Source organism: Frieseomelitta varia, unplaced genomic scaffold, assembly GCF_011392965.1.
Source record: "Frieseomelitta varia isolate USP_RPSP 00005682 unplaced genomic scaffold, Fvar_1.2 scaffold_376, whole genome shotgun sequence".
NCBI classification, from domain to species: Eukaryota; Metazoa; Arthropoda; class Insecta; order Hymenoptera; family Apidae; genus Frieseomelitta; species Frieseomelitta varia.
In genome coordinates this window covers 149,234-162,740 of record NW_025110119.1, presented here as the reverse complement: position 1 = coordinate 162,740, position 13,507 = coordinate 149,234, and the positions used below count along the sequence as shown (strand labels likewise).

Sequence of the window (13,507 nt, the reverse complement as noted above, 5' to 3'; positions counted from 1 at the left end):
CCTTGAAATTCCACCGTGTCGTCTGCGGAGGAGGATAAACCTGGCTCACCGAGAAACTGTCGACGGGAAAGCTTTGTTTCGTTTCGTTCGTCCGTTCGATTATACAGTTTCGAGAGTTTTGAAGACACCTCTAAAGTTTCGATTCCGATTCTGAAGTCTGATTTTCCCGAATCGATTCAGGATCCAGGAGAACGTTGTCGAGTCGTTTCGATCGTGACGATGTCAGAAAACGAGAGGAATGATCGTGAATCGCTCCATTCAGCCTCGAAAGAAAAAAAAGTACAGATAATTTATGCAACGAAATTGGCTTTTCAATCGACACGAATTTAAGTTAGGATTAATCTATTACAAATTCTATTATACATATTAAAGACAAACATAACAACATGTTGCAATAAATACAATAACAACTCTCGTTTTAACAAAAATTCTCGAATAAATCTCGTTATATATGACGTTGTATAATTCTGATTCTAATAAATTTTAATGAAAACGAGGGTTAATCTGTCAAAAGAATTCTATTCTATACGATAATATTGCGATATCGTTGCGCACAAGTTTCTGGAATCACCGCGAGTATTGATAAGCGTAACTGTGCACGCGACCTACCGATTAACAATACCGATGGACGAATGTTAGTCGGGTGTCGACCTTCCTTCGGCTCGGTTCGTTCCGTCCGTATATTTACCGATAAAATCAATTCCAGACGGGTCGCTGTTTGGCGTCGCGTCGTCGCGGTTATCCACAAGATATTCAGGACCTTCCGCGTGTGTAAATGTCAAGTGGCGTTGTTGCTGCAAGTAAGTACAATTGCGCGCGCGTTCCACGTTTCAGCTGGCATTCGAGCACCCATGCGAGTACACCGAATCATCCGTGTAGCTCTCTTGACTCTCGCAATTCGCATACCAACGATCAATGTTCCTTTAATCAATTTCGCGATCATTTTCGTTCGAATCGCGGTGCAAACGTTTGCGAAAAACATTTCACGACATACACGGTCTGAAGCCAAGGGCTGGCCAAACTTTTGTATTCCACGTGTGCCAATTTTTTCGTTTCCTCGAGCGAGCTTTCCCATATGCGCTCAATTATTTTTACAACAAACACCGTGTTACAAATAGTAAACATATAAGAAGGACATTAGAAAAACAACTTGCTCTAATAAGTAATAATAATAATAATGTCACGCCTTGTCTAAAGTGACTTTTTAGAAAAAATAATTAAAATCGCGATCTTTCCGATATGCGCTCAATTATTTTCACAACAAACACCGTGTCACAACTAGTAAACATATAAGAAGGACATTAGAAAAACAACTTGCTCTAATAAGTAATAATAATAATAATAATGTCACGCCTTGTCTAAAGTGACTTTTTAGAAAAATAATTAAAATCGCGATATCTTTCCGATATGCGCTCAATTATTTTCACAACAAACACCGTGTTACAACTAGTAAACATATAAGAAGGACATTAGAAAAACAACTTGCTCTAATAAGTAATAATAATAATAATAATGTCACGCCTTGTCTAAAGTGACTTTTTAGAAAAATAATTAAAATCGCGATCTTTCCCATATGCGCTCAATTATTTTTACAACAAACACCGTGTTACGAATAGTAAACATATAAGAAGGACATTAGAAAAATAACTTGCTCTAATAAGTAATAATTGTAATAATGTCACGCCTCGTTTAAAGTGACTTTTAGAAAGGTAATTAAAGTCGCGATCTTTCCGGCTTTCCCAGGGATCGTCACCGATCGATCGCGTCGCAGTTGAATCATTCTTTCTCGTTTTGAAATTGGCGGTTGGTCAACTCGTTGGCGCACGTTCCTCGAAAGTGAAACGAAATTCTTGAAAAGTTGTCGATTTCGAAATATCGAGAAACGGTACCGGGCCAGAGATCGGGGATTCCGGGCTCTATACCGAACCGTTCGACCTGTATCGCCGGTAAAACTCGTGCTGTCACCTCTCGGCGATGCTCAGCAGTGTCCGAAAGGATCTTGCAATATTCCAAGGATATACATGTACCACCACCTTGGTGTCGAATCGATCGAAACGCATCGATCGCACTCCATTTTGTCGTTTAGGCGTTCTCGAAACTCGAAAATTTCAATCGTCGCCTCTTGAAACCATTTGCGTTCTGCAATTAGAGTTTTAGAGAAACGTCTTTCTTCCATCAATATGCACACGTACACGCTGTACTCCAAGAATTTGCTAAATACTTTTGATTCTTCTCTTCTTTAGATTCTAAACTGGTGGAAAAGTAAATGTTTTTTTCTTTTGTGAAATTTTTTTTACGAGCTTGCAATAGTGCGGCAACCTTTTCTATTTTTCATTCCGAACCAGATCGTGCATTTTCTTTTTGCTAAAACAATCAAATGCAACAAAGTTGGCCCATCTATTAAAAAAAGAAAAAAGACAAAATCGCAATTGTTCTTTGACCAACAAAATAGAATTCTACAAAGTTGGAAAAAAAATCGAAACATCGTTGTCCTGCGAAGTTTCATTTCAAAGTTTTACACGCAGGCACACGTAGAATATTAAAGCTTCGAACTCTTTGCAAAGTTGGAGGGACGAACGCACCGTAACAAAAGTTCGTCATCTTGCAACTTGTCTTGAAACTTGCGTGTTTTTTCACCTGGCCGTTACGAAATTTCCCCGGAACTAAACGTCTTTTGCAAGGATATTTTTCATCTCTGCCTACTTTGCGAGAATCTACGGCAGAGGTAGCCAAACTTTTCTACCCTGAATTTTTTCCCAAGTAAGCTTCGACGCGCCACTAAATTATTTCAACAACTATGTGTTTGTAAATAGTAAGCATATAAAAAGGACGTTCAAATAAGACGAAATAACATATTTTTTAATGCTTGCTCTTCGTCAAATTATTCATGTCCGGATTTATTTAATTCTGTTGTAGCGAGATCATCAAACTCTTTAAATCCTCATCGGTCGTTATTCTTAATTAATAATTCTCGATCGATGCTTAATTTATCAAGCTAACAATTTATCGCTTGGACAAATACAGTATCAAATTTTGCTTTTAAAAAGCCAAGGGAAACTGATTGTGACAATGTATCGACTAAATTCTGAAAATAGTATTATTCTTTTTATTCGTTGTCGAAAGTTGTTTCATCCTCTGCCAGAAATTATCAAGTGCTCCAATAGTGAGGCGCTCGAGTACTTTCTTTTGAAAAAAAAGAAAAGAAAAGTTGACAATTTGTCGGTTGGACAAATACACTAGGGAGGGTATCAAATTTTGCTTTTAGAAAACCAGGGGAAACTGATTGTGACAATGTATCGATTAAATTCTGAAAATAGTATTATTCTTTTTATTCGTTGTCGAAAGTTATTCCATCCTCCGCCAGAAATTCTCAAGTGCTCCAATAGTGAGGCGCTCGAGTACTTTCTTTTGAAAAAAAAGAAAAGAAAAGTTGACAATTTGTCGGTTGGACAAATACAGTAGGGAGGGTATCAAATTTTGCTTTTAGAAAACCAGGGGAAACTGATTGTGACAATGTATCGACTAAATTCTGAAAGTAGTATTATTCTTTTTTATTCGTTGTCGAAAGTTGCTCCATCCTCCGCCAGAAATTATCAAGTGCTCCAATAGTGAGGCGCTCGAGTACTTTCTTTTGAAAAAAGAAAAGAGAGAAAGCTTTTGAGGGATAAAGCGAAACGGCGGGAAAGTGGCGGGTGGTAAAATTTCATACTGGACTTCCGCAGCGCCGAGCGCTAGCGCCATCCGGCGAAGTAACCGCCGAGGGAACTAAAAGTTCCTTCTCTCGTGGCTCTCGTCTGTCACTTGTTGCATCGCCGTCGGCCTGACGTTCGTTTGCTCCGGGCCCGGCGTGTCGCGTCCGCTCTCTCACCGGTCTCCTCTCGTCGTCATTTTTATTCTCTTACACGTTCTCTTCTCTTTTCGCTACCTTGCGAAACGATCGTTACCGCGAAAGATCTCTCTGCCTTTGAATCAGAGCCAAGAATCCGTGCGTCGAATTTTACTTCACGCTTTCCACGAGAATTCACGTTTTTTTTTTTTTTTTTTTTCACGAACCGCGATATAATACTACGTACTACATACGCACGTACATATATACATCGTCGGTGTCGCGTGTTTGTTTTTTTCTCATCTCGTGCATCCTTGGACGTTCGTCAAAGTCCACTGGCTCCCGCTGCTCCGAGTGTGTCGCTCGTGTACATCATGGTGAGTAAACAATTCACGTTGACCTAAATCCGAAACCTAAATCGATAATTAACCGTCGATGTGATTGATGTACAATTAAAACGGAGGACTACACGTATATTCAGTTTTCGATTCGACTCGATCGCACTTGGCGATCGCGCGCGGCGTGGCAAACATTTCAATTTTTCAAATCAAACGCCAACGCGATCGTTGTCGATTTTTAAGAGGCGGCGTCCTCTTAAAAATCCCAGCCGGCTCCTAAAAATCCCAGGTACCGTGGTTGGCCTGCCTGAGGTGTATCGGCGCGGCTAGAAAAAGGTGGGAGAATTTCGGAGAACACCGCAAGCTGTTCGTATTCACGACGAATCTCTCGTTGCGCCTTCTTCTTGGAGAAGGGAGCACAATGGCCGCGTAGAATAGGTGTAATCATGCGTGCAGGTACTATCTCAAATCACCGATCTCTCTCTCTCTCTCTCTCTCTCTCTCTCTCTCTCTCTCTCTCTCTCTCTTACGATCGATAAATTTCTCCATCTCGCGAAGAAGGGGAAAATATTTGAAAAGCTTCCGACACGTACTTCGATTTAAATTATTTCCGATTAGATAGCTACGATTAAACACTAGCGGCCGAAATTTTCAGTCGCGTCATTACATTCTTCCGCAACAGATCGGTCGTTTCGACAGATGCCGTTTGTTCCAAGAACGTAAGGAACTTTTACCAGCTAGAGAGCGTACAGGCTCGGTAGAACACGTTTTCGTTGAATTCCGTGAATGCCTAACACGTTGCTCTATATCGCTCTTTCGTTTCACGGTTGCTCTTTCGGTCTCTCCTTTGTTTCCTGGCCTGATACCTTTGTACTTCGAACACCATGAACGCGCTACTAGGTCCATTTCTCCGCTCTTTCTCTCTCTCTCTCTCTCTCTCTCTCTCTCTCTCTCTCTCTCTCTCTCTCTCTCTTTCTTTCTCTGTTTGCCTCCTACTCCTCCTGCTTCGTCTCATTCTCGCTGGCTACTCGGGTACGAGCGTTCTCTAGAAACCAGTTTCCAGCTGTCAGTGTCCAGTTTCTCGTACGCGCGATGCACGTGTGTGTGTATGTGTGTACGTGGATACGTAGATATGCACGGTATACATTCAATGATTTTTCGTTTCTCCGCGAGCTGCACGAGCGCGAGTGCAGCAATCTCGCTGACCCGCGGCAACCTCCATCGGCGCTTGCAACTTTCGTTGCAGCGGTTGCTGGATGGACGTTTCTGGGCTCGAAAAATGATTGGTTAACGCTACACCTTGACCAGCGATTAAAACGTAGAATTTCCATCAAATGAAAAAAAAAAAAAAAAAACTGTATAAAACTCTGTAACACATCAACGAAGTGCACAAGCTTTTATTTATACATTGTACGAAGAATTATTTGTACACTTTACACCTGTAAAATATTCAACGAAGATTACATATTAGTCATTTCGACCATTTTGATAGTTCCAGTCGGTTGATTCATAAATTTTTAGAGAACTGACGTTTCTTTCGGAAGAAACTTTTACTTCTTTAAAAATTTCGACTATTTACGTGTAAGCTTGGAAGTTTATTGGTTCTCTAGTGCAAGGTGGCTAAACTTTTGTCTATCATGTGTCTCAATTTTTTCTCAAGTGAGCTTCGACGTGCCACTAAATTATATTTTAACAAACGTGTTTGCAAATAGTAAATATCCAAGATGGACATTAGAAGAAGACAAAAATAACTTACTCCAGTAAATAATAATAACAATAATAATACCTTGCTCTAATACTTATTCCTATACTCCAAATAATTTGCTCTATGCGCCACCAGAAATCACGAAGTGCGCCCCTGCTCTATAGATTAAAATTATAAACAATTCGTCATTTTCACAGAAATTTCAACGACGAAAGCTATTTCTTTAACCATCGTTCCCCCGATACGAACTTTGCACGTGTAACATTAGCCTCTTGGCTGCTGAACGCCAATCTATCATCGCCGCTGTGTCATCTTTTTGAACGATACACCACTACAGCGGATTCAGTCGTCATACTGTTATGATTTTTCGAATTTTATTCACTCTTTCAAACTTTGACTCATTGAAAATTTATTCCAATTTTATAAATTTCATTATTACACTTTTCTGCACGGTGTCTCGGGCCTGCCCTTATCATCACAGAGCGAGAAATCTCGCTGTAGCTGAAAGATTAGGTCGATTACGAGTGAAAGGACTACATTTCTACGAATGTAGTCCGTGTATTTCCCAGTTTCTCTCGTTCTCGCCCAGACAACTGAAAACAAAAGTGAGAAAGGAAAAGAAATAAAAGCAATATTATCGCCCGATTGAAACTTGTGTGGCGCCGCTGTGTGTGATGATGCCCGTTTTCTGGACACACAGCGGGGTTAATCGTCGGGAATAAAGCGAAGAGTACGGAGAAAGGAGCTTCGCCTCGACCGAAATAATTTTCTCCCCCAACGAAAGTCGAAGGGCGCGCGTCTGGACCGAAATAGGCGGATGCGCATGGAGTGGCGAGGCGAGGCGAGTAACTCTCGTTTTACGTTCTCGAATTCATTCATGGAAGCGAGACGGATGTGTCGGAGGTACAGGAAGAGCCGTGGAAAGGAACGAGACGGAGGAACGAAGAAAGAGGGAGAGGGAGAGAGAGAGAGAGAGCCGTGATTCAAGCGTCGAGGCTTAACAATTTCACGGCGGGCATATATGTATTATGTATACGAACACGCACATACATATATGCTTGACTTTGGTTGGTGAAGAAAATTATTAATAGAAATAAACGAATGAAGATATCTACCAGGACCGACGACTAAAACGTAAAATTCCCATCAGAGCCATTAAAGCCATGGTTCCATATCCCACGAGGGAAGAATGAGTTATCAACAGTGAATTTCTTGCATTTCTTTAAATGAAAATTTAACTTTTCAATTTTTTTCTTTCACGTTCTTTTAGAAGAAACGTTCGTTTAGACGAAGTTAATGGACCTTCTAGGTTAGGTTAAGAAGTTGATGGTCTTTTAGGTTAGGTTTCCTTCAAAAATTCTCTTCTTTTTGAAGATGTTCACTCTTTGAATAAGAATCATGGAAGAGTGGAGCATCAGAATTTTAGAGATGCTTAGAATCATAGAAGTCTTCAAAAAATACACCGTTTTGTATCTATAAAATATCTAATAAGAAGAAATATCTGATCAATCATTGTGACTATTGATAATTTTAGTATTAATACTGGTTTTTACGACCGTGTAAAAAAAATATTCGACGTGCAAATCATTATTAATTTAAATGATAATTAAAGTACCTAAAAAGTATCTAAATGATAATTGAAGTACCTAAATAAATTAATACACGGGTATATAGTATAGTATAGTAATATAATATAAATACATTCATACTACATTTATAGATAATTACGTTTCTGTCCAAACAGAAATTAATATCAATTATCGATAAGAGTGTCCATATGTAAAAACCGAAAGTCTGAAATCGGCTTATATTTCGCTTGATCGCTGAGCGTTGAAACAATAATAAAATTGCACAATTATTTATCATCAAAACATCTACAGTACGACAGACGTAAATAAATAACACGTGCTTCTCACGCGCAGCTGTCGTTTCAAACATTGAAACACACTCGCCAGGGAAAGTGTTAAATCCTCGTCGTAGTCGTCCCAGATCGTTCTCGTTTCGTATCGTGGGGGATATAACGTGTGTTCGTGCTCCGACAGTGTTTACACATCCAGGATCTAGATTTCTACCCTCTGGCTTTTCTTCGCTGACGAGAGCCAACGTCTCGATTTTCTCAAAAGAATCGAGCGAATAGGAGAAAAGGAAAACAGTGCCGGTTGGCTGGCAGGAGGGTGGGCCGCGGAGAGAAAAGCAAAGTATGCGGCGGAACAGATGGTGGTCGAAGGTGGTGCGGGATCAGGTCAAATCCCGCGGGACCGAACTCTCTGTCGAATCCCTCGGTATACTTTGGCCAAGGTATTCGGCGGAGAGTTTCCTGCCTTTTTAAACTGTCCTCTTCGCAGGATTTATGAATGTTCCGTGGGATTCGTAGTTTGCCGTGAAGGAAAGCCACGGGGTGCTCCATTTTATTTGTTCGTCACGATGAGACGAAGAGAGAGAGAGAGAGAGAGAACGAGGCTTTTTCGTTTAAAACGTCAGAGTTTGAAAATCTGGCAGAAATCTGTTTCGAGGAATTCTTTTCGAAGATGTTAAAGGTCTGGTCTCGTTTCAATCTCGAACCGTGTGTATCTTTTTCAATTTGTACTGTTGGTCCCTGGTTGGTCCCTAAAGTACTTCTAACACCGTTTGACGCGTTGTTCGTTGCACAAGCAGCCGTTTGCCTTGCAGATATCGTTAGATCGCGATTGACACGGTTTCTCCGACTTGCTGGCTATCGAGCCGAATTGTACTCGGCGAGACGAGACGAGACAATAGTCGACGAAGCAGAGTATCGGAAACGAGGTAGACTGCTTTTGACAATCGCGACGACGATCGGGAAACCGAGTATACATATATGGCATATCGGTGTCGAGGTCGCGAAATGTTTTATTCGTTCTGTAGACGCGTAATCGCGCGAAAGGTGACCACATCGAGAGAATTCGAGACGATGGCAGCAGAGAGGAAAGCGACTCGGCAGCCATCTCTGTCGCTGTTTGTTCGCTTGCTATCAAGGGCGCTGTTTATCGGAGCGCGCACCGATACTCCTGATAACGTTCGGATTCTCGTCGAACTGGAATTTCGAAAAACGAACGCCGTGCAATTGCGGATCCAAGACAGATCGAAAGTCATTCCAATCTGCGAGGCGGGGATTACCTACAGGCTAACGAGCGTATCGTCATATTTGACGTTTGATTTTTACCTCTGACAGATTTACGTCAGAACAACTTTAATCCATTTGCATCACGACTTTACCTATGCTACTACGTTGAGACATCAGCGACTGACATATAAATGAAGATCGCCATGTGCGGAATATTCCGCTTACGGATGCAAATGGATTAAACGACAAGAGAAACAATCAGACAACACTTGAACACTATGAAACGAAAAAAATATAATCTCTTCGTTTGCAACTTGTGTCCGTTTGTTGCGTGTCAACGTTACGTGGCGCGGGACAAAGTAACAAAGTGAAATGAATGTCGGCCGGCGTTGAGAGTCACTGACAATGAATAACGGAGCGCTGATACGGCGATGCGTCATAAGTAAATACATACTGACGTACCTGTAACTCGTTATCGGTATTACCGTGGTACGTACCTGTACCATGGCCCGCGTTCATTCGCGATCGGTTCGCCGAAGAACGAAACGAAGCGTGTTCGCTATCGCACACACGTATACTCTATTCTCTTCTGTTCGTCTTCTCTTGCTTCTTTCTCTTTCTTTCCACCTCCTGCCATCCACTCGCTCTACGTGCATTACGCGAACGAGAGTGTCAGTCAGTCGGCGGCGGAGGCATCGTTCACGCCGCATTCCTCCTCTCTCTCTCTCTCTCTCTCTCTCTCTCTCTTTCTCTCTCTGTTGTCCCTTCCCTTTCGATTCTTTGTCACTCTCTTCTCTCGATTAATTCTGCCCCTCTCTACGTTTCCCTTCGTCTTCTTCCAAGCGACGTACGTACGTACCGCCGAGTTTTATCCGACGATATACTCGCGTCCACTCCTCGCCTCCTCGTCGCCGTGTATCACCTCCCACCTCCCACCCCCACCCCTTTGTGTCAAAGATCGCATCGACGTCGCGACTGCAACGGATAGGAAGATACGCGCGCGTCAGATCTCGGTGACAGATCGATCGGCGATCGAACGATGTTGGAACAGTGAGCTGCTTCTTCTTCTTCTTCTTCTTCTTCTTCTTCTTCTTCGTCGTCGTCGGGAGGATATTCGTTCGAGTGGAGAAGTTTGTGAGATGTGAAAGAGTGGGACAGCGGGAGAGATCGTCGGAGAATTTACGAACGGTTGGTAAAAGAAATTTTGGTAATGAACCTTTTGACAGATTTACACGTCGCCGCGAATTATCGTTAATGCTGCCGCGGTCTCGGATCAGACGACAGATGGCGCCCAAGTGATTTCGGGTTAACCCGTTAACGCGACGTTTGTTTACACGATTCACGGAATTGCAAATCGACGAAGAAATCCAACGGTCAGTTGTCGATCAATGGAACCTCAACTCGGTTCAGAAGTCACAATTCTGTTTGGTTTCGATCGAAATCAATTTTAACTCGGTAACATTCAAATTCTGTCACCTCCTCTGTGGTCTTATCTGGATTTATGTAGCGACTTTTGTTTTTTTTTTGAAAAGTTCGTGAACGTGCCAAATCGCACAAACGTACAGAGGCATGAAAATCCCCGGTATAATAATTACACGAGGTTGGATTAAATTGTACAGTCAGGTGAGATTAGAGCGTGTATCTCTGCGAAGAAGACGATTGCACGAAAACACGTGGCCTCGAAACTTCAATCCGTCTTATTTCCGTCTCTCTTGCACGTCGTTATTACCTTGCGAGTCTATGTAATTATTTTTTAAACGACGAGGAAATACCTATTTGTACTCATACTTGTAACAGAAGTTTGAACTTTTACAATCTTGGAGAAAAAAAGTATCCTGCCTCATTCGCTCGCTAAATGACAAAAATTATCTCGCTATCATTAAAGTAAAGTCTTCTTGAAGATGAGTCAAATTTCCTCCGCGAGTTATGTCACTTTAAAGTATCGACAATTTTTGTCGTTGATACAGTGGTGTATGCTTTCCACTGTGTCAAGCAGAGATTCTAATGCATCCTCTACTAGGAAACTCCATAAGACGAACTTGCGTAATTTGATTTTTTTCCTTCCTCCTGGGTGATTTCAGTTATCGACGTTTTTTCTTTTTTTAACGAATATTAAAAATTATGCGCGTGCGCGGTTGCGTAATATTCCATGGCGAATTGAATGGCGTTCCTTGTTAGCGAGCCGCGGTCGGTGAAGCTGGTCGGCGCATCCTGCAAACCTACAGTCGGCAACCGGCAAAGAAGCTCGCCCGATACTATCTAACGACGATAATGGGATAACGAGAGTCACGATAATTAACCGAGAACCGGTGGTACTCGTTAAACCAATCGTGTCTGTCAATTATTAGCTCGACAGGAGACGTTCGTTTTAGTCTTTGCCTCTTCCTCTTCCTCTCTCTTTCCCTTCTGCCTCTGATTCTCCATTTTCCCTCCATCCGCTCTCGTTTCCCAGTTGCTGCTCGTTCCTCCTTGTACGGTGGAGGGGATTACAGGCGAATTTAGTCACGGTCAGCAAACTGTCGGTGTTGGGGAATTTATGACCCGTAGAAAATTACTCGGTGTTTCTTCGGCGAGAGTTATCGTTCCTCTGTTAACGTTTCGTGAAACATGCCGCTACTTTCCTATCGCGAGTCTTAATTTCTCTTTTTCTTTCTTCCGTCCCCCTCCCCATCCTTTTTGCAACTTGCGCAATTCAGGAAATCGTCTGCCGAGAGAAAACTCTCATCCTTTGATGTAAAAATTTGCAAAAAGATAAAAATAAAAATTGTTTCGACAAATCATAAAAAGTTTACCATAGAATTTACCTTAAAACAAGTGGACAACGACATTGAAGACAAATCCGGTTCAAAAGGTTGAAAAGTTACAACGGAATGATTTTACAACGATAGTATTTTTCCATTTGTGAAAAATCGGACGTAGAATCTCAAGTATAAACTGCTTTCCTTTTAGAATCGCAACGAAAAGAAATTTTCTTTTCTCTCGGTTTTACTCCAATTTTCGACCTTCGACCGATAATCAATTTTCTCCCCGTTCTTCCATCGATACGGCTCGAAATTGACCCGATTACGTCAACATCTTCGATGCAAACGTTATTTACGTAATCGATGGTGACAGCATGTATTTTTATAATCGACGTACGTGCTCCCGTAAGCCAACACCGACGTATTAGTTTCAACAAGGAATATTGCGTTTCTCTCACGTACGCGTGTATCGATCCTTTGAGGCCACTGACAAACAAGTTAGTCTCTTTCTCCGATCGATTTTCGGCTGATCGGCAGATGTATATTCGCAGAAAGTGAAAATTCGCTTTTCTACTATTCACGTATGATTAATACATCATAATTTTATTATTTTGTACCTTTGCGACGTAACTTTCACGCGCATATATATATATATATATATAATTATTGTATTACTATATTATTATTATTATTATTATATTATATTAAAATAATAATATTATTATATTATATTAATAATAGTTTATTAATTATAATAATAATAATAATTAATAAAAATAAATAATTATTAATATATTGTTATACTATATTAAAATAATAAAATTATGATGTATTAATCATACGTGAATAGCACATACATATATATATATATATATATTCACAAACGTAGCGTATCATCCAGCTGTTCTTAGATTCGTATAAACGTTTCCCGTATGAAAGACGAAGAGAGAGAGAGAAAGAGAGAGAGAGAGAGAGAGAGAGAGAGAGAGAGAGAACGCGAGCGAAAGGAAAGGTAACGGGACCGCGAAAAACGCGCTAAAAAATGAGTAAAACGTCCCGCTCGCGGCTCTTTGCAAGTTGCCGAGAGGGAATCGGTTACGGTCGTTGCTCTTCGCAACTTTACGACGCCAGCTCCTTCCGTCGCGAACTCGATGACCGCATGACTCTGTCCCTTGACTCGCTAGTTTAAACTCTGTTTATCGCGATTATTCGAGCAAACGTCGCGGCTCTCGCTCTCTTCGTCTTCGAAGAAATCCCCTTTTGCGTTCCGAGAACTTAACTCACGACCGGGGTTAACGATTCTAACCGGCTCCGAGCCCGACACATGCACATACATACATATAAACGTCGTACAATTTATTTGTAAAATCTTTCGAAGACCGCTTCCCAAAGAATTCTGTTTTTATTAACTCTAGAACTATCGTAAAATTTCCATCAGAGACGTTCAAGTGAAAACAAATTCTACAAGAATTTTCATTTGTATATTTTACGAAGAATTGTTCAAATCTTTAAAAATACGCTGTTTTACGTCTATAAAGTATTTAACAAAGTATTATAAATCGTTCAGAAAATTATAAATCGTTCATTTTGACCACTTGGGCCACTCATTCATGACCAGTAATCGTGGAATTTCCAAAAGTCTACAGCTGAGTAAAGGTACTGGAGGTTCAGCTCTATTGTCGGATTTTTATCGTTCTTATTATTCTAATGTTTCTTGGAATTGTATCGGAGCGTCGTTGTCCGTGTCACACTGTCGTTATTAAATCTAGATGACTGATCTTCTCCTTCGATCGAATGTGCAAAGAAAACACACAA

At 41.1% G+C, this 13,507-nt stretch overlaps 1 protein-coding gene across 6 annotated transcripts in view; it reads left to right on the top strand.

Moving 5' to 3' along the window:
• Window positions 1-13,507, top strand: part of LOC122531125 — an 85,748-nt gene that overhangs the window by 33,432 nt on the left and 38,809 nt on the right. The window contains exon 1 of one of the 6 annotated variants that reach the window (XM_043658737.1): window positions 654-800. The exons of 1 other annotated variant lie outside the window; for it this stretch is intronic. The gene's annotated coding sequence lies outside the window, so the exon portion shown is untranslated. Of the gene's footprint in view, window positions 1-653; window positions 801-3,804; window positions 4,204-9,617; window positions 10,159-13,507 lie in introns of those variants that run through there. 4 more of the 6 variants (XM_043658732.1, XM_043658731.1, XM_043658735.1 and 1 more) reach the window with 4 other exon arrangements.